Genomic DNA, 20,212 nt, shown 5'->3' with positions numbered 1-20,212 from the left:
CTGCCTGATTCTGGGCCAACCTCACTACTATTGCCACACTTGAGTCCATCGATATTGCCACTTGGCCAATCCATCTCATTGGGGGTCTTCTGTTTCTGTGACCCTCCATCTTACCAAACATGATATCCCTTCTCCAGTGACTGCAGTACAGTAAAAAATAACTAAATACCCACACAGGAATGCAGAAATTATCATTAACATAACAGGCAAATAAAATTTTGCTGAAGACAATTCAGAAACAATTTCAACAGTTCATCGACAGGGAACTTCCCGAAATTCATGTCAGATTAAGAAGAGACTGTGGAATGAGGGATATCACTGTTGACATGATATGAATCTTGATTGAAAGCAGAGAATACTAGAAAGATGTTTTTTGCTGTTGTTAAGTACCATCAAGTCAGTTCAGACACATAGTGGCCTTGTATAGGGTTTCTGAGGAGTGGCTGGTGGGTTTAAACCACCAACCTTGCAGTTAGCAGTCCTGTGCTTACCCTACAGTACCATACCAGAAAAATGTTTACTTGAGCTTTATGAATTATACAAACGCATTCAACTGTGTGGATCATAACAAATTATGGATAATACTGAGCAGGATGGGAATTCTAGAACACTTCATTGTGCTCATGCAGAACCTGTACCTAGACCAACAGGCAATCATACAAATAGAACAAAGGGATACTGCCTGGTTGAAATTCAGGAAAGATGCACACTAGGGTAGTACTCTTTCACCATATTTTTTCAACCTGTATGTTGAGCAAATAATCGGAGAAGATGGACTGTATGAAAAAAAAAAATGTGACAATCAGGATTAGAGGAAGACTCATTAGCAACCTGCAATATGCAGATGATACAACCTTGCTTGCTGAAGGTGAAAAGGACTTGAAGTGCTTAATGATGAAGACCAAGAACTATAACCTTCAGTAGGGAGTACATGTCAACATGAAACAAAAATCTTCACAATTGGGACTAATAGACAATATCATAATAAACAGAGAAAAAATTGACGTCGTTAAGGATTTTTGTGTTACTTGTATCCACAATCAGATTGGTGTGGCACTGTAAGATCAGCACTATACTGTGAACCACAAGGTCAGCCGCTCAAATCCACTAGCTGTTCCTCAGAAACCCTGTACAGGGTTGCTATGGGTTGGAATCGACTCAATGGCACTTAACAACAACAATCCAAGCCATGATATTTTTAATCACCTCATACGCAATTGAAAGCTGGACAATAAATAAGGAAGGCCAAGAAGAACTGATACCTTTGAATTATGATGTTGGTAAATAATAATTAATTTATAATATGCTGCCAGTGAACGAACAAATCTGTCTTGGAAAAGGCACAGTCAAAATGCTCGTTAAAAGCAAGGATGGTAGACTAAGACTCAAGGGAAATACACAAGCAGACATGTGCTCTGGCTGCTGACCACGTTGGTCACCGATTAAGGTAAAGTGAGGGAAAAACAGCAATGAAGTTGCGAGCTAAGTCCTAGCACGTTCAACAGACTCCTATGAACCCGGGTGGAAACCTGGTTGGCCAGTAGTACGTCAAAACCTGAGGACTCCTGGACCCAGAGTCAGTGACATAGCCATAGAGAACTAGAGTGCAGAGTGAAGTGTCCAGCTGATAGATATGCACAAGAACACCCACGCTTGCAGATAATACCCACTTGACCTGGCTTTAAATGGCTGGATTGATCAGAACTCAACTAGAAGAAGAAAAGAAGAGGAAAAAAAGACTAATCTGATACAATTTGATGAACTTGACCTACACCTATGGATGCAGTAGCTCAAAAGAGGGAACGAATCTTTACAACAAGGATCATTCATTCCCATCCCCTCGGTACACAGGGTAGACAGGGATGGGCAACTTGGACACTGGCTATCCAAAATGGGGGAGCTACAAAGGCAAGAAGTGACTGGCTTACAAGCTTTCAAGAGGGAGCCTAGACAAAACCCCTTCCCAAGACTAAAACTCAAGGTGAATACACAAGCAGGCATGTGGTCTTGCTACTGACCAAGTTGGTCACCGATAAGGGGAAGTGGTGGGAAATCAGCAATGAAGTTGTGAGCTAAGTCTGACCACATTTAATAGACTTCTGTTAACCTGGATTGAGACCTGGTTGGCCAGCAGTATGACTAGACCTGGGAACTCCTGGGCCCTGCGGCAGGGACATGGCCCCAGAGGACTAAAGCTAGTGTGAAGTATCCAGCTGATATAAAGTAGGGGAGATGCACAAAAACACTCACACTTGCAGATAGTACACATTTAACCTGGCTTCAATGGCTGGATGATCAGAACTCGACTGGAGGAAGAAAGAAGAGAAAAAAAAGAGTAATCCACTACAATTAGATAAACTTGACCTATGTTTGTGGATGCAATATAGCAAAGGAGCTAACAAATCTTCACAGTGAGGAAGTGGTACACACAGTGAGGAAGTGGTACACAGTGGTACACACGGTCCACAAGGATGGGGAACTTAGACATTGGCTACCCAAAATGAGCGGGCTACAAAGGCAAGATGTGACTGGCTTACAAGCTTTCAATAGACAACCTAATTCCAGAGGGTACGGGGAAAGGTAGAATCGCCACTGAATTGTTTCCAACCTGTCTGGATGGGGCTGATAAAAGGTTATGGGGATGAGACTCTTGTGGTTCAATAGGGAATGATATCAGGACTGTGAATGTTGGAAACGTAAAGATAGATTTTTTTTTAACAAAAGGAGGGGAGTGGTTGATTTTGCAGTCCAGGAGCAGAGGTCCCTGGAACCATCAAGGGAGAAAACTGAAGTGCAGGACCCTATCCAAAGAAGCAGGGATACAGGCAGAGAAGATGATCTGGAGAAAAGGAGCGGGGCTGGGGACTCCAGACTCAGGAAGAGAGAGGGGCTGTGTGTTGGCGATTGGGGGCAGGCTTGCGGGGTTCAGGGTATACCCTTTGGCTGGTTGATGATGCATGGAGAGTACTATAACCATGACAATGAAACGATATACAATAGGATGAATGTAAAGCTAATGTTCTCCCATGTAAACTACTGCCTAATTCACAATAAAACATTTAAAAAAAGCAAGGATGGTGAGACTTTGTCTTGCTTAGTTTAGACATGTTATCAAGAGGGTCCAGTCCCTGGAAAAGGACATCATGCTTTGTAAAATGGAAGGTCACCAAAAAAAGATGAAAACCCCTAACAACGGATTGACATAGCAGATGCAACAATGCGCTCAATCATACCAACTGTGAGGATGGCCCAGAACTGGTCAGTGCTTGTTCTGTTTGGCATAGGGTTGCTAGGATAAGCATTGGACTGCCAGAAAGGACTCAAAAGCACTTAACAAGCTAAGAGTAGGAACCAACTCAATGTCACCTAACAACAACAGCCACACTGGAAAGAAAGAAGCAAAATCATTCTTTGTCATGGCACACTCATCTATGTAGGAAATCTGATGAAATCTAGCAGAAAGCTATTAAAGTATTAATGTTGTTATTGTTAAGTGCTGTCGTGTTGGTTCTGACTCATAACAACCCTGTATAGTTTTCAAGGAGCTGCTGGTGAGTTTTAACTGCCGACCTTGTAATCCATTGTTTATCCTACAGCGCCACACAAAGACTCAAAAGTATTAATAAGTGACAATTATCAATACAAGATAAACAGAATGTAAGAAAAACAGAGGTATACCTTGGTGTATTATAGGTTTAATTCCTGATCACCACAGTAATGAGACTATCACAATAAAGAATCACATGAAGTTTCTGGCTTCTCAGCGCATATAAAAATTATGTTTATACTATACTATACTCCATTATAGGAGCTTTGGTAGCGTAGTGGTTACGAATCGGGCTGCGAACCGCAAGGTCTGCAGTTCGAAACTACCAGCTGCTCCGCGGGAGAAAGATGAGGCGATCTGCTCCCGTAAAGATTTACAGCCTCTGGAACCCTGTTCAGGGTCGCTATGGGTCGAAACCGACTCAACAGCACTTAACAACAACAACATTACTCCATTAAGGCATAGTATTAAGAAAAGATTTAAAATATTGTAGGAATTAGCAAATGTGACACAAAAAAAAATTAAAGTGATAATTGGAAAGAATTGACATCTCACAGGACACAACAGAGTTACTTAACACAGGGTAACCATAAACTTTCAATTTGCACAAATGCAATGGGCCACCAGGTCGGTTTGAACTACAATGCGAGCAGTTCAAGCTCACCAGCTGCTCCTTCGAAACACTATACAAGATCACTATGAATCAGAACCAACTTGACGGCACTTAACAGCAACAATCAGAAACTTAAAATAAAATTTAAAAAATTACAGCAGTATCACACAAATAAATACTTAGAAATAAGTCTGATGAATGAAGTGAAAGAGCTACATACTAAAAATAGAGAACTGCTGGAGAGACATGAAAGAAAACCTTATATAAATGGAAAGATAAATTATTATGTATGGGTTCAAACAATCAATATTACTAAGATGTCAATTCTTCCCCAAATTATCTATAGATCCAATACAATCCAAAAACCAACATTCCAGTATGCTCTTTTTTGTAGAAATTGACATAAAAATTCTACACTCCACATGAACAACAAAAGTGGAAAACTAATGCTTTAATACTTAACAGAAGGTGATAATACAGAATTGGCATCAAGACAGACAAAAAGAAAAATGACACCGAATTTTAAATTCTAGAAACAGGCCCACACACACGGACAATTGATCTTTAACAAAGGTACAAAGGCAATTCAATGAAGAAAGGATAGTCCCATCAACAACCGGTTCTAAAACAATATTATTGTATGCAAAAAAGATGGTCTTTGATCTAAACTAAGTTACATTTACTAAATCAGACTTTAAATATAAAATCTAAAGCTATAGAAAGGAGCTCTGGTAGTGTAATGGTTACGAATCGGGCTGCAAACCACAAGGTCAGCAGTTCGAAACTGCCAGCTGTTCCGCGGGAGAAGGATGAGGCATTCTGCTCCCATAAAGATTTACAGCCTTGGAAACCCTGTACAGGGTCACTATGAGTCGGATCCGACTCCATGGCACATCACAACAACAACAAAGCTATAAAAACACAGGAAAAAAATCATAAGGAAAACATATATATTTTTTTACCTTAGGACAGTTAAGCAAACTTTTTCCAAAAGAACATATAAATTTGACTTCATAAAAATTACAACCATCTACTCAGGGTCAGCAGTACAAAACTACCAGCTGTTCAGCAGAAGAAAGATGAGGCTTTCTGCTCCTGTAACGATTTACAGCCTCGGAAACCCTATAGTACAAGGGTTACTTGACTAGGAACCAACTCCACAGTACGTAACCACCACCACCACTCTTCAAGAGTTTTTAAAAGAATAAGAAGATAAACCACGGACTGGTAGAAAATCTTTGCAAATCATCTAATATGGGATTTTGTATGCAGAATATATAAAGAATTCTCAAAATGCAGATATTAAGAAAAACATGTGGCAAAAAAAAGGTTTGAGCCAATAATTTACAAAAGATGAGATACGGAGGACAAACAAGCATATAATATATGCTCAACATCAATAAAATTCTCACACACTGCAGGTGAGAAACCAAAATAGCACAACTCATTTGAAATTAGTTTAGCAAATTTTTATAATAAGTATACATTTACCATCTGATCCAGCCATTCTATTGCAGGGCATTTACCCAAGAGAAATAAAGGCATAAGTCTATACCAAAGACTTGTATATTAATATTCATGCTATTGTTGTTGTTGTTAGGTGCCATAACAGCTTTATTTATAGTAGATAAAAACTGGAAACAATCCAAATATCCTGCAAGTAAATGGACAAACTGTGATAGACTGACATAATGAAGTATTACTCAGCAATAAAAGGAATGATCTACTGGCATACACTATAATATGGATGAATCTCAAAGTAATTATGCTGAGTGAAAACAATCAGTTCGCAAAGAGAATACATATTGTATGATTTCATTCATATAAAACTCTAGAAAATGCAAACTAATGTATAGTGACAGAAAACATATCAATAATTACCTAAGGATTGGGAGATGGAGGATACAAGGGAACTTTTAGGGGATGATGTATCTGTTCATCAGCTTGATTTTAGTAAAAGTTTCAAATTGTACAGTTTAAATATATGAAGTTAATTGTATGCCAGTTATAATACAATAAAGCTATTAAAGTTTTAACCCATCCAAAATTTGACCTTTGACATCTTTCAAAAAATCAGCTTCTCATAGTATACCCCATCTCATCTCAGACCGATGACAACTCAAATTTTCCAGTTGTTTTGACCAAACATCCCTGAACTACTCAATAATTCTTGTATTTTAATAAACAGCTATATTTTCACATTGAAAAATCACCCAGAGAAATGTCGATTTTTTTAATTTCCAACATTTTTGGAAAGCATACATTAAAATATATATATATATATGGAACACAGTTAAAATAATTTACAAATGCTCCACTTTCTACAAGAAAAATTTCAAAGTCTATGCTGTCCACTTTTAAGGCCCTTAGCATTTGTCTTAGTAAACTAAGTTTTCAAAACACGCCTCTCCACCTTAAGGATGTTTTTCCTCCAAGGGCACAGTATCCTCTACACTGGGCAGCTTCACAGCATCACCTACTGAAATCCTCTGTCTTATGCCATGTGAAATACCACCGCCATCAAGTATCTTTTTCTAGTCCCAATCCAAAAGAACTTCTACCCCTCTTGCAGCATGGATACTCCCATCATGTTATATAAAAGCAAATCTCCTCAACTATCTTCAAAACTACATATTCTTCTGAGGTGGGAGTCCAGATTCCTTTGGATATGTGACTGAATAAAATGCTTCTATAAATATATTTTAGAATACATCTTTCACTATGTATGCCTGAGTTCTGGTTTGGCACTGTAAGATAGGCCAAAGATAACTAAAACTGTTAACCGCAAGGTCAGCAGTTCTAACTCAGTAGCCACTCTTAGAAACCCTGAACAGATGGGTTATCTAACATGTTATTTAATAATAACATGTATGCCTAAGAAAAGTATAGTCAATGTTACAATGTTACAATTTATTTTTTATCCTTATTCGTTCCAAAGCTGTAAAACTGTCAAATTAGCTTGGTAAAATAATTTAAAGAGTCCTGGTAGCGCTATGGTTAAGCATCTGTTACCCAAAAGATTGGCAGTTCAAAACTACCCAAAGGCTCCATAGGAGAAAAGACCTGGCCATCTGCCATCATAAAGATTACAGCTTAAAACATCCTATGAGCGCAGTTCTACTCTATCACAAGGGGCCAGTATGAGTTGAAAATCAACTAGACAGCAAACAACATCATTTATTAGGCCCTTAAATAAACAAGACTAAAGGAATAAACATTTAGAAAACTTAATGAAGACATCTAAATTCACATGGATTATTTTTGGTAGATGATTATGCTTTCACCAATAAGAGACAAAAAGTGAGAAGCATGTGGTTGCCATATAACCAAGTGAAGTTAAGCCAACAAAAATGATTGCTAGCTCTTATCTAAAGGGGTAACAACAACAACAGCCTGTTTGCCAACTCAGACAATGAAACAAGACACTGGAGGTCTTGTTTCATTGCAACCACCTATATTTACTAATTGAGTAAGTCCAGAAGCCTTACTTACTTATACAACTCTTAACTACTCTCCACTGTAAGACTCTCTTCCCTACTATTGTTGTTGTTAGGTACCGACTCATAGCGATCTTATGCACAGCAGAACAAAACACTACTCCCGAGCTATTTGAATCCTAAATCATATTTAAAACATAAACACAAATTCTATGGACTTCCTTTTTTAAAAAAAAAAATCTTTCTCAGACTACTCAAATCCACCTCTCATGCCCCTATCAGCAAGCAGCAAGTGATTTCCTTTTCATAACCCTACCTTATGGCACTTTCTGTATGATCCTCTTATAATTTTGTCTAATTCTGCATGTATTTATTCCTTAATTCTTATGTTCCCTGAACAAAAAACCTGTATTTTGTGTTTCCTAAAGAACCTCCCACTCCCACCTAGTAACATCCAACAAAGAAAACAGTATAAACAATAGTTAAAACATCTAACTTAAATCAGAAAGGTACTATTGTAACAAGAAGCAGTGAATAAGAACAGGAACAAGCTTCTATTTCTATTTGCTATACATTTTATTAGGCAGTAAAAGATAAACTCTGCCCAAAAGCTTGCACCAATTTATTGGAAACAAGCATGCATCTTTATGAAAGACCAAAATCATGAGAAAAATCGAGTATGTATAACTTACTGCAACGGCACTACTCCAAACGGGGGAGTGGGGGGAATCAATTTTACTGAACAGAATTTTAGCAAACCTGTAAATAGTTTTGCTACCTGAGTTAGAGTTTAAGAGACAACGCCACAGTATTTGCCTTTTATGTTTTAAGTATTTAATTAAAGATTTTATATAATTCAATTTTTATAATTTAATATACGTATTTTGGTTACAAGTATTTAACAGAGCAATTAAATCCTTATTTCTACTTCTGTTCTAAAATCCGCCTGCCCGCAGTGAGTGGGAACTGCTGCAGATCATTAAACACTCATTTATCAATGTCTCCCACCAGGCAATACAATGCAGCAGAATAGCACACAGAAACCATCCTGAACCCCAGCAACAGCGGCTAATTAGCATAGCCTACCACTAAACTGACACCATATGATTGGAACTGTTAGTTGGAATGCTGGCCAATCAAACTAGGTTATGCAAATAGCCTATTTTAGTTGCCAGGGTAAAGCTACTTCCAATTGTCCAATAGGAAAACAAGCTATAAACAAGAAATGAAATTGAGCTTTGTCACATTTTTAAGTTGCTGTTAACACTTTCAGGTTTAGAGTAAATTTAACAGCAACTAGTAAAGAATTAGATTCATATTCCACACTCTGTGTGTATTATAAAACACACAATACAGTTAAGTATACAGTGATAATTTTAACTTTGTACTTTAGAATAACGTGAGTTTTTCTAGCACAAATTGCCGTCAACATTTCAACTTTTTTCTCCACCTACTCAGAAGCATTATGTAAATGTCTGTCGATACATTCAAGTACTCTCAAACATTACATTTTAGAGAAATCCCACAGCATTTTTATTCTGGAAAAAACAAACTAAATAAATGGTTAGCATAAGAGCACAGTTCACTAAAGTTTCTCAAATATGCCTTTAAAAGTTGAAGAAATACTTTGTCTTTGTTAACACGGGTTAATATATAATTTCAAAAATAATTTTAAAATAATAAAATCCAAACTATCTAGAGACCTTAAAAAAGGCATACTGGAATGAAGTAAATAATACTCCTATCCTTGGACCCAAATTCAAGTAAGATCTAAGAATAACATAAACACATTATATTTCTAAGTAAAATTTCTGATACATATAAAACATAAATGAACTTCAACTGTCAGTATATACTAACAGCTACAAAGATATTTAGAGAACATCAGTGTTCTGACATTTCTCAGTGACTGAGAGAATTTCTTTAATCTCACAATTTTCTCTGAATAGAGAAACGTTTTGAAACATGTCAAGGAGACACCGTTCCCATTTGTGCCTTATAAAAGATACTATTTTATTTTAAAACAGATCAACGTGTCCTATCTAGTCTCACAATTATCTCCTTATAAATGGAGCACAGGTTCATAACATGAAAAATTTTAGTGACTTTTAAATACATTTTTCCTTAGACTATTGGTAAAGTCTCCAGAAAGACTTCTAGCATTGGCAAAATACATACTGAACTAAAAGCGAGCAGCCTTCAAAGCATTATTCTATGAGAACATCATGCTGGAGGTTTTTCTATTACTGCAGTCTATCTTCTCCCTTTAAGGAAACTGAAAGCCACTTTTCCACTATCTCCAAATATCCACCACCCACACTTGTTTCCTAATCCCCATCCCCCCACCCCCAATATTCTTTCTAACAACCAGCGATTCTGGATGCAAACCACTCTCTTAAGGCCCACTAAAATCAAGATTTTAAAAAGTCAGTTTCAAAGGGAGGAGAGGGACTATTAACTGTAAAGCTGAAAGATCATCTAACACTAACCCCTCATTCTAAAAACAAAGAAACTAAGAGACTACACAAAGATTAAGATCTTATACATAAAACTCAAAGCCCTCCCAATTTATCTTCTAACAGTATCCATGAATAGTCAATGTATCAGGCAGATACCAAGTCTCTGGGTTTATTGTTCATAAGCATTTACATATAAGTATTCAAATAAATTAGCTCAGAATAATTCCTCACGTGTCATCATCTACAATATCTACTAACCAAAATGTAAGTAAAGTTTAAAAGTCATTCTCTGAACAAAATCATTAAACAATTCCCTGATTTAATCTCAGTTTATGTCAAATTCTTTGCCATTATTTGGTGGTGTTTTTAAACTACTAGGAACCTTTTCAAGACCTTCTTTAGCTCCTAAGAATAAAAGAGGAAAAATGAAAGAAAACCATTTTTAAGTCAATTTTACTGACTTATCCATCTGCATCTTTTATATATTTGTTCTCCCATATTTCAACTTTATTCCCTCCACATTGATAAAGCAATTCTAACTCAGCCTATCTCTCAACCTATAGCAGTAAACAAGGCATTTTCAATATGGTGGTGGTGTACCTTGGAGTCGGTTCCAACTCATAGTGACCCTGGTACAGGGTTTCCAAGGCTGTAAATCTTTTCGGAAGCAGAACACCGCATCTTTCTTCTGCGGAATGGCTGGTAGTTTGGAACTGCTGACCCTGAGGTTAGCAGCCCAATTGATAACCACCACACAAGCACTATTTCCTGGTCTACATCTCAAACATTCTTCAGATCACAAAATTTCCCATCTTAAAAGGAGAAAAGTTGGCATTCCTATTTATCTCTGGGTCCTAGAGACACAAGGAAGCACATCATCTGCCTAGTGACAAATGCCCAAGATAAAGCATCCTGAATTTAAATGCTGTTTAGCTCTCGGTGAATTTTCTTTAAAGTCACTTAAATTGTGGAGGGTTTAGTGAAGTATCAATGAGAACTACTTTTAGAATCAGAAATTAAACACGTATAACTCTTAAAAATAGTCAACTCACTAAATTAAACGTTTCTTTACATAAGATATGTATTTAAAAATTTCTAACAGAGAAAATAAGTTGTCTCAGTATATAATTAATAATTAACATTTCCTTAAGTACAATATTCTAATTTTGTTTTCTACCCTACATTTTAAGAAGAAATATACATAGAATAACTAGTAGATTCTCATCTACAGTTACAGATGCTCAAGATATACCAGGGAACTAGCTTCAAAAGGTTTGTGAAAAAATGGAATTCTTCCATGAACTTTATGAAGCCCCTCATATAAACAGCCTCTATCCCCTCAATTACAGCCATTATAATGCCATGTAATATGTTATGGAAGATTTCTCAAATGAACAATCATTCCATAATAACCATTTTGTACTGTAGGAAAAAATACAATATAGCTTATAGCTCTGAAAAAAGATAAGGAAATAAAAATCCATTTTCCATTTTGAATATGAAGCTATCTAAGTTGGGAAACTATTGTGGTAGAAATTTTAGTTAACAGTGAGGCTGCCCATTGTTTCTCTGGATAATTGTAACAAAATATTAAGTTCAGTAAGTATCTATCATCTCAAACTTAGGAGCAATACTAACACATTTTTCCTTAGTTCTCTCTCTCTTTTTTTTTTTCAGGCTGAATTCACTTTTATTTCTCTTTCATCAAACCCTCTTATGTGGTTGCCACGGCTGGAGCCTGGGTCCTCTGCCACGGAGATTCTGGTGTGGGTCTTCACAAAGTGATGAGTGAACTCCTGGTAAGGAGACTTCGTGAACACAGTCTCTTTCCAGAAGTCAGGGGTTAGATAGCTGTAGGTCTTAGAGATGACATCAAAGGTGGCCTTGGCGAAGTTGCCCAGGGTGGTAGTGCAGCCCCTGGTCAAGGTGTAACAATCATCAATACTAGCCATCAGCAGCAGTTTCTTGGGCACAGGGGCTAAGACAATGCCAGTGCCTCTGGGCACGGGGATGAGACGCACCAGGACAGAGCCGCAGCGGCCGGTCACCTTGCAAGGAACTGTGTGGGATTGCCGATTTTGTTCCTCCAGTAGCCTCGCCGCATGGAGACGATAAACAGCTTGGCCAAGATGATGGCTCCGTGAATGGCTTTGGCCACCTCCTTGGAACACTTGACACCTAGGCCGACATGATCATTGTAGTCCCCAATGGCGACAAATGCCTTGAACCTGGTCCGCTGGCCAGAATACATCTGTTTCTGCACAGTCATGATCTTCAAAACCTTGTCCTGAGGGACTTTCCCAGAAAGAAGTCAATGATTTCAGACTCCTTGATTGGCAGAGGGAAAAGGTAAATCTCCTCCAGGGACTTGCTCTTCATGTCCTTGACCAGATGACCCAGCTTGGTAACAGGGAGCCACTCCTTTTCCTCAGCTCTGCCTCTGCATGCACCCCGGCCTCGCAGACCACTGCCGAAGCCTCCGAGGAAGCCACCACAAGCTCCCACCCCCAGACCTTTGCACTGCACCAGTGTCACCCGCCATTTGGTGTTTTCTCAGAGAAGAAGTCTGTACTACTTCTCTTGTTTGCTTATAAAATTGTAAGGTAAACTGTTTTTTATATCTGGATTACACACATAACTTTTAAACATCTTAAAAGTGATCACTTTTGTGGATCAACTAATTTATGTATGGAGAATGGTACTGTCTTCCACCCCCACCCCAAAGAAAAAGAGCTACCTAAAGCATTATCAAGAGTCACTGTTATATCCTTAATATACATTTACTCCCTCAATCAGTAGTCAGGGAAATATAATCAGGCTGATCAGGGCTTTATTTAACTAAATATTATAATTAATATATATTAATATATAATATTGCTAGAACAAAAATACTCTTGTAAATTCACTCTGGGGTTAAAAACTCCTTGTATATTATAATTATCAGGATTAAAAAATACAATAATAGTTTCATATTTCTTAAACATCTTCATCTATACAAACTACATTAAGTATTTTCTTGTTAATTACCATTGTTATGTGAAAACAAGTTGTTGTTCAGTATCATCAACTTGTAGCGACCCTATATAAACAGACCTAAAAAATTTAGATACGTTTGACCTGACTTATAAAAAACATAGAGTATGAGAAATTCACATTTCAAGAACCATGGGTGGGAAGCACCTGAAATCAAAGTAATAGGGAGAGGGTTGCATGAGGTGGCACTGGGCAAAACGTGTGAATAGGTCAAGAATAGGGAACACAGTTCTTCTTACACAGAAAGCCCAAAGCAAAAGTAACAAAGGAAGAAATCCAAGTATAGGTGTTAGCTTTCAACAGAGTCGCCTCTCACAGACAACTTTTAAGTAGCAAGCTACAACGTGGGTAAGCAGCAGGGACTTTTTATTCAGTATAGGAAGGCCACCTAGTTCTTAATATGTGCTACTAGAATCACTGGTAAATAGAAAACTAAGACCAGCTAAAAATGGAACAAACAGCACTTAAAACATTCTTTAAGACTAGCAGCAAAAGGAGGAACCAATACCACATCCAGAAATTCAGCTTTATAACTTGAAGTAAAAAAAGGATGCCTACAAACAAGAAAATTCTACAGCACTAGATAGAGTTTCTATGTGAAAAAGGACAGACTCACCATACTTAACCATATCTGCCATTAAACTCACAGAAATAAAGAATAGTAAAGAATTTTTAAAAACTCAATAATTCAAATACGGGAATGGAGACATAGCTGTGGACCAAATATCCAGACAGCTTTCAAGAAGACAAAAGGCAAATGGGATCATAACAACAAGTAAAAGAAAAAAGCTGAAAGCTCCAGCCAAGAACCAAAGCAGAAGCAGGAGCATGTGCCATTCTTGGTGAGGAGAGCAGAAATGGAAAGAGGGGCAGAGGACATCCCAATTTACTCAAGAACATTGAGGCTTGGTCTGCCTCCACAAAAGGCTGTAACAACAGCAGTATCTCTACCACACAGATGAGTAGTCCTTCCCATCCTCTCATAGGCCAGTGACCAAAGAAATGCCCAGAAAGGATGCAAAGCCACCTGTCCAAGAAGAGGTAGATCACACATATCCTAACTGCTTGGTAAGCATCCTTAGCTTCGTACAGCAAAAAGAGGACACAACCTTCCTGCCAGGGGCCCAGCTCACATTCACTAAACTAGAAGTCTTACACCCACAATTACTAAGTCAGCACTCACTCCTCTCATATGTGAGATAAGTTGACGAATGCAGAGGAAATTCTGGTTCTTATATTGTGTTACCAGAAGTTCACAGGCATTTATTATTAAAATAATATAAAGGAGGGTCATGCATGCACCAACGATAACAAGTGCTACAAATCAGACAGTTGAACTCTGCAACTAAGATTTTTTAGAAAAACTTTTTTTCTAGTGAAAGCAGAATGCACGGCATCCAATGAAATCATTTTTAAAAAAATCATCATTACACTGCAATACAATACGATCCTAGCTACATTTCTCCTATACGTGGAAGAAACTTTGTGACACAGTATTTTATTTCTCTCCCTATGGGTTCAAATACACAAGGTGCTTTTCCAGAACAATTTTTCTGTTTCCAGTTTTCAGATGAACCTCAAGATAAAAAGCACGGAATTCAATTACAGTTAAATAGAATGATGTGTAGGTATATACATACCTGTATACAATTAAAGAGTAATTGTCTGGTGGACAACAGTTGTGAGGTAGAAACAAATATTAAAGGAACTAAAGCCCTCACATTATATCAGGGAAATCAAAGTCTAAAGCTTATGGGTCAAGAAAGAGCTGTTTAAATCAATTTTATAAAATTTTAATAACACAATAAAAATTGAAAACAAATAAAAGATGTAAGGAAAAAAGTGGCTAAGAGAAGTATTTGGTTTCATGTTAGTGGGAGGGCAGTCAATAGTTTTTTAAATGATAAATGAAAACAGAGCTATAAGCACACATTGCTATATTTACAGTGATGGAAGTAGCCATGAAAAAAATTTAAAAATTGAAAAGATTAACAGAGATTACCAGTTTACACAGGAAAATGAAAAAAAAAATAAAACTGGTATTCTGGGGTTATTTTTCTCATCTTGGATTAAATTTCATTAATATTTGAATGCAAATTGATGACTCAAACTTACTATAGAAGAAAAATACAAATCTGAACTCAGCATGTCAGCTGAGCATGGTCTGAAGAATAATACTGCTACTGGGAGGGAAAACAGGTTGGTTGTAATCACTAGGAGGTTACAGAAACAGACTTTTAACAATGATTTTTTTTATAGATAGCTTTTGTAACTTTATACAAAGCAGATCTAGATTTGTAGTAACAAGGTTAATATTGACACTTTTAAGTGTCTGCTTTTCGAATATTTGTTTGTTTGTAATGTATTATGTGGGTAGTTTGTAAAATTAGAAATTCACTTACTTGTGTCTAATATAGATCTATTTAGTAAGATAACCACACTTTTATTAAACAACTAGAATAAAGGATAAACAGTAATGTACAAACTAAAAAGGAACCACGAAGTAACCTTAGGAAGAAGCAAAATCATAAACTTCTGAGTTGACCTACACTAGCCAAACCTTAAGCAACAGTAACTTTTGTTATATCAAGTTTCCTAGTCTGGGTTTTCCTTTTTAAAAATGTCATTTTTTTAAATTGAATCATAACTTATTCATAAAAACATTTTAAACAATGGCAATCTATACATTTTCTAAAACCATAAAAACAGAATTCCACCAACATATTCCTAGAATGAAAAGCAGTATTTCATTTCACCTGAATCTACAATTCAAATCACTACTGATAATACACATTCTTCACAACTTATATTTTCTTGCTTAAGAATGCATGTTCCTTTTTAAACCAGTGATTACTTCCACTGACATTCCAAAAAAGTTAATATGATAGCTTATTGTATCTTAACAAAACTAAAGAGTAAATTATTTATGAAATCCTTGGAAATTCCTTTTGAAGGGGAAGTATGTTTCACAGAATAGGTGTAAAAAGGTCCCTTATCAACAGATTATTAACAGGTCTATACTCAGTTACTCAATAAATATCAGCAAACCTACTTTATTCTAGACATTACACAAATGGCACCTAACAACAACAAGTCTTCCTTCAAACAAAAACTGACATATACTATGAACAAAATTAAAAGATACAGAAAACATATCTACAGTAACAAATCACAGATTGGACTATTTATCTGCAATATTGCTGAGTAAGCTTAGGGGACTTCAGAGACATACTATTGGATTGGCATCATAGTCCCATCCATTTACTAGATCTAGAACAAGCTACTTAACCTCTGGCTAGATTAATCATCATGGTACCGAGTACAGAGTTCTCAAGTGTTAATAGCTGTCAAGCATGTATAACAGTTCTTGGCATGTAGCAAATGTTCAACAAAGAACTCATAAAAAAATTTTAAATGTAAAACCCCAAGAGAAGTATCAGCCAATAATATTAAGACAATTCACAAAAGAACATGAGTAAGATACATAATATATATTCAATCTCACTTATATGCAAACAAATGCAAATTAAAATAGTACACGTATGGGGAGATGTTCATGTATACCTGGTAGAAGCACAAATTTTAGTTTAAAAAGATATTTGAGAGTATCTTTCAAAAATGTATATATACATCCTTTAACCCAACAATTCCAGCTTTTATGACTTGTGCCTAAAGCAATAAATCAAAGATAAGCGTAAAGACCTGCTACAATAATGTTCACTTAAATATTACTTATAAACTAATTAGCCAAAATAAGATATAGGCTAAATATTGATAACAATAAGTGGAATACTAATCAGTTATTTTAAATCATGCTATACGAATGGTTACGAATCGGGCTGCGAACCTTAAGGTCAGCGGTTTGAAACTACCAGCCGCTCCGCGGGAAAAAGATGAGACTTTCTACTCCCGTAAAGATTTACACCCTTGGAAACCCTGTACAGGGTCGCTATGGGTCAGAACCGACTCGACGGCACTTAACAACAACAACATAAAAGAATATTAATGATAGGAAAATGTTTAGACTATAATAACAAAATAAAATATGACCTTGAATTTTATTTCTTAAACATTGTATGAATGAGCCACAAACGCACAGAGTAATGCACCCAAAACTTACAATGGTGTTTTCTCTGAGTTTTATAACTACTGGTAATTTTTATTTTCTTCATTATAGTCTTCTATCTGAATATGAACTATTTCTAATTAAAAATATATATACAACTTGAGTTGTGATAGTTAATTGCTGCAAAACTAGAAATGTACTGTCACTTAAGATTACTTATAACATGAATGAAGTTTAAGGCATGCTAATTGGCTTTGGAGTCCTGGTGTGGCACTGTGGGTTAATGCGCTTGACTGCAAAGCCGTTTGAACTGCAAAGTCGGCAGTTCAAGCTCACCAGCTACTCCTCAAAAACCCTATACAGGGTCGCTATGGGTTTGAACCGAGTTGGCAGCACTTCCTAACAACAACAACAACAACAATTTGGCTTCAGGAGGTGGCTCTCTACGATAAACACTCAACTGTAAACCACAAGATTGGTAGTTCAAGTCCACGAGCCACTCCAAGGTAGAAAGATGAGGTTTTTCTGCCCCCAAAAATCTAGTGACTTATTAAATAAGCGAGGGGTGTTGAAGGGTCCCTGCCCTCAAAGAGGAGGGGAAAAAATTACAAGCATATTGTTTTACTTGGTGAGGGGCAGGAGAGTTTCTAATAGGGGAGGTAGTATCTCAGCTATCTTTCAGCATTCAATTAGCATAATGTCAGCAAGCCCACTGCCATCAGTCAGTTCCCACTCATAATGACTCAATAAAGTTTCTGAGACTGTAGGTCTTTATGGGAGCAGATAAACCATTTTCCTGCAGAGTGGCTGATGGGTTTGAAACCAACCTTTCAGTTAGCAGTCCATCACTTAACTCACAGTGCCACCAGGTTACCTATTACTAAAAATGGATGTTATACAATGTATCAGTATGTGAAAAAATTAACTTTTTAGCTTAGTTCCCTTTTATCCACTATCACACTTTCCCTATCTTGCAAATTCTTTTTGAATAATTCCAGATTCCAAGTAGTATGGCAGAAAAGTGGCAGATCTAATAACAAAAACAGCCTCTCATCAAAATTTTCAAACTATGTAAATGATATATGAATTTGAACCTCACTATTGATATTCTGACCATCTCAGGTGATGTTAAAAGTTAATACACTCAAGTGCTAACCAAAAAATTGGCAGTTTTCTACTCATAGACCCCTATGAAGAAAGGCCTGGCACTCTAAAAACTCAACCAATTGACTACATTTGTCTACATGTGAGTAGAAATGGGAAAAAAGTAGTAATGAAGATATGGGCTGAGTTCAACCATGTTCTATACATAGACTCCTGTCAACCTTGAGATGAGAGAGAGAAGAGGAAGCGCTGGTTGGTCCGAAGTTTGGGGAGACTTAAGAACTCCTAAGCCCATACCCATGAACACTGACGTAGCCATGTGGGACTAGAGCTGAGAGTGAAGCGTCCAGCTGATATTAAGTGGGGAGAGGAAATCAAGAAAGCCCAAATTTGCAGATGGTACCCATGTGACCTAGCCTGATGGCTTGATGATCAGAACTCAACTAGAGGAAGATAAAAGAAATTTGGTACAGGAAGCAAGTTAGACTGCTAAAATTTGATGAACTTGACCTTTGCTTATGGATGTAGTAGCTCAAAATACCAACTGAGAGGGAAGGAGTGTTCATATCAAAGATCAAGCCTATCCCCCTCAGTGCACAGAGTGCATACGGGCAGGCAGCTAAGACATTTACTACCTAAAATTGGGGGGGTGGGGGGGCTACAAAGGCACAAAGTGGCAGGCTTATAAGTTTTTAAGAGGGAGTTTAATTTCAGAGCCATGTGGGGGAAGGTAGAATCTCCACTGACTAGTTGTCATCTTGCCTAGATGGGTATGGTGAAAGGAGATAAGGATAGAATTCTTTTGACTCAATGGTGAGTCACAACTCTAAAGGTAAAAGTTATATAACAAAAAGGGGGGAGTAGTTAATTTTAAATTCCAGGACCCTAGGACCATCAAGAGGGAAGAGGTTGAATGGAATTTGAGACCCTAACCAGAGAACCAGTAACACCTGAGATGAGGCAGAGGCGATGCCATGGAGAGAGAGAGCGGCTGAGGTCTCTAGACTCATGTAAACGGGGCCGCCAGGAGGCTGACTTGCAAAGTGTACTCCTTGCCTGTTTAAACGATTGTTCCTGCATGGTTTTGCATACACCAAAGAAACAAAAAAGCGGGAGTAGAGGTAAATATTGTTAACTGATGAGGAACAGAGGGGATTGTAATCTTTTCAGTGAAACAAAATATGCTTGGTTAAGTGCAAAACCAATGATCTGCCATTAAACTATCACTCAATTCACAATAAAAGCTTTATTTACAAAATAATAATATACACAGGGTTGATATGAATCAAAATCCACTATATGGTGCTTAACAATGACTATCTGCATATATATATACATGAACGAGGGTGAGTCAAAATTCATCCACACACTGGTTATATTAAAATGCCCACCCACAGCTGATGACAATGTTGATTGTGCACGTGAAATGATTCTGCTAATAGATGAGGGACGGTAGATTATGTGCCTTTACTATGAGAGTAAACAGCAGAGTATGGATTGGAAACTTCCTCAATCTCCCATCAAGATAAAGTTCAAAAGTCCTGATCTAGCTTCATCAGACTTTCACTGTCTGGTCTCCTGAAAGCAACCCTTCAAGGATGAAGATTCACCTCTGATGAAGAAAGTGCAGTTGTGGCTTGCAGCTCAGCCTAAAACATTTTTTTAAATTAAGAGAATGCGAGAGCTTGTTGACAGATGGACAAAGTGTACTGAAAAGCTAGGAGATTATGTCAAAAAATGATGTATTTGTCCCTCCTCCACACACAGAGTAGACAGAGATGGGCAACTTGGACACTGGATACCCAAATTGGCGAGGGGGGGACGGACTACAAAGACAAGAAGTGACTGGCTTACAAGCTTTCATGAGGGAACCTAGAGCTAGGGGGCATGGAGGAAGGCAGAATCTCCAGTGAGTACTATCCAATCTGTCTAGGCGGAGCTGATGAAATGAAA

The 20,212-nt window shown here is 37.3% G+C and overlaps 1 protein-coding gene across 3 annotated transcripts in view; it reads right to left on the bottom strand.

The window, feature by feature from the left end:
• DYRK1A (dual-specificity tyrosine-(Y)-phosphorylation regulated kinase 1A) overlaps positions 1-20,212 on the bottom strand; it is a 115,510-nt gene that overhangs the window by 83,831 nt on the left and 11,467 nt on the right. The window lies entirely within an intron of this gene.

The sequence above is a fragment of the Chrysochloris asiatica genome, unplaced genomic scaffold, assembly GCF_000296735.1.
Source record: "Chrysochloris asiatica unplaced genomic scaffold, ChrAsi1.0 scaffold00049, whole genome shotgun sequence".
NCBI classification, from domain to species: domain Eukaryota; kingdom Metazoa; phylum Chordata; class Mammalia; order Afrosoricida; family Chrysochloridae; genus Chrysochloris; species Chrysochloris asiatica.
Note: the sequence above shows the minus strand (reverse complement) of the source record. Positions and strands in the feature narration are given on the sequence as shown.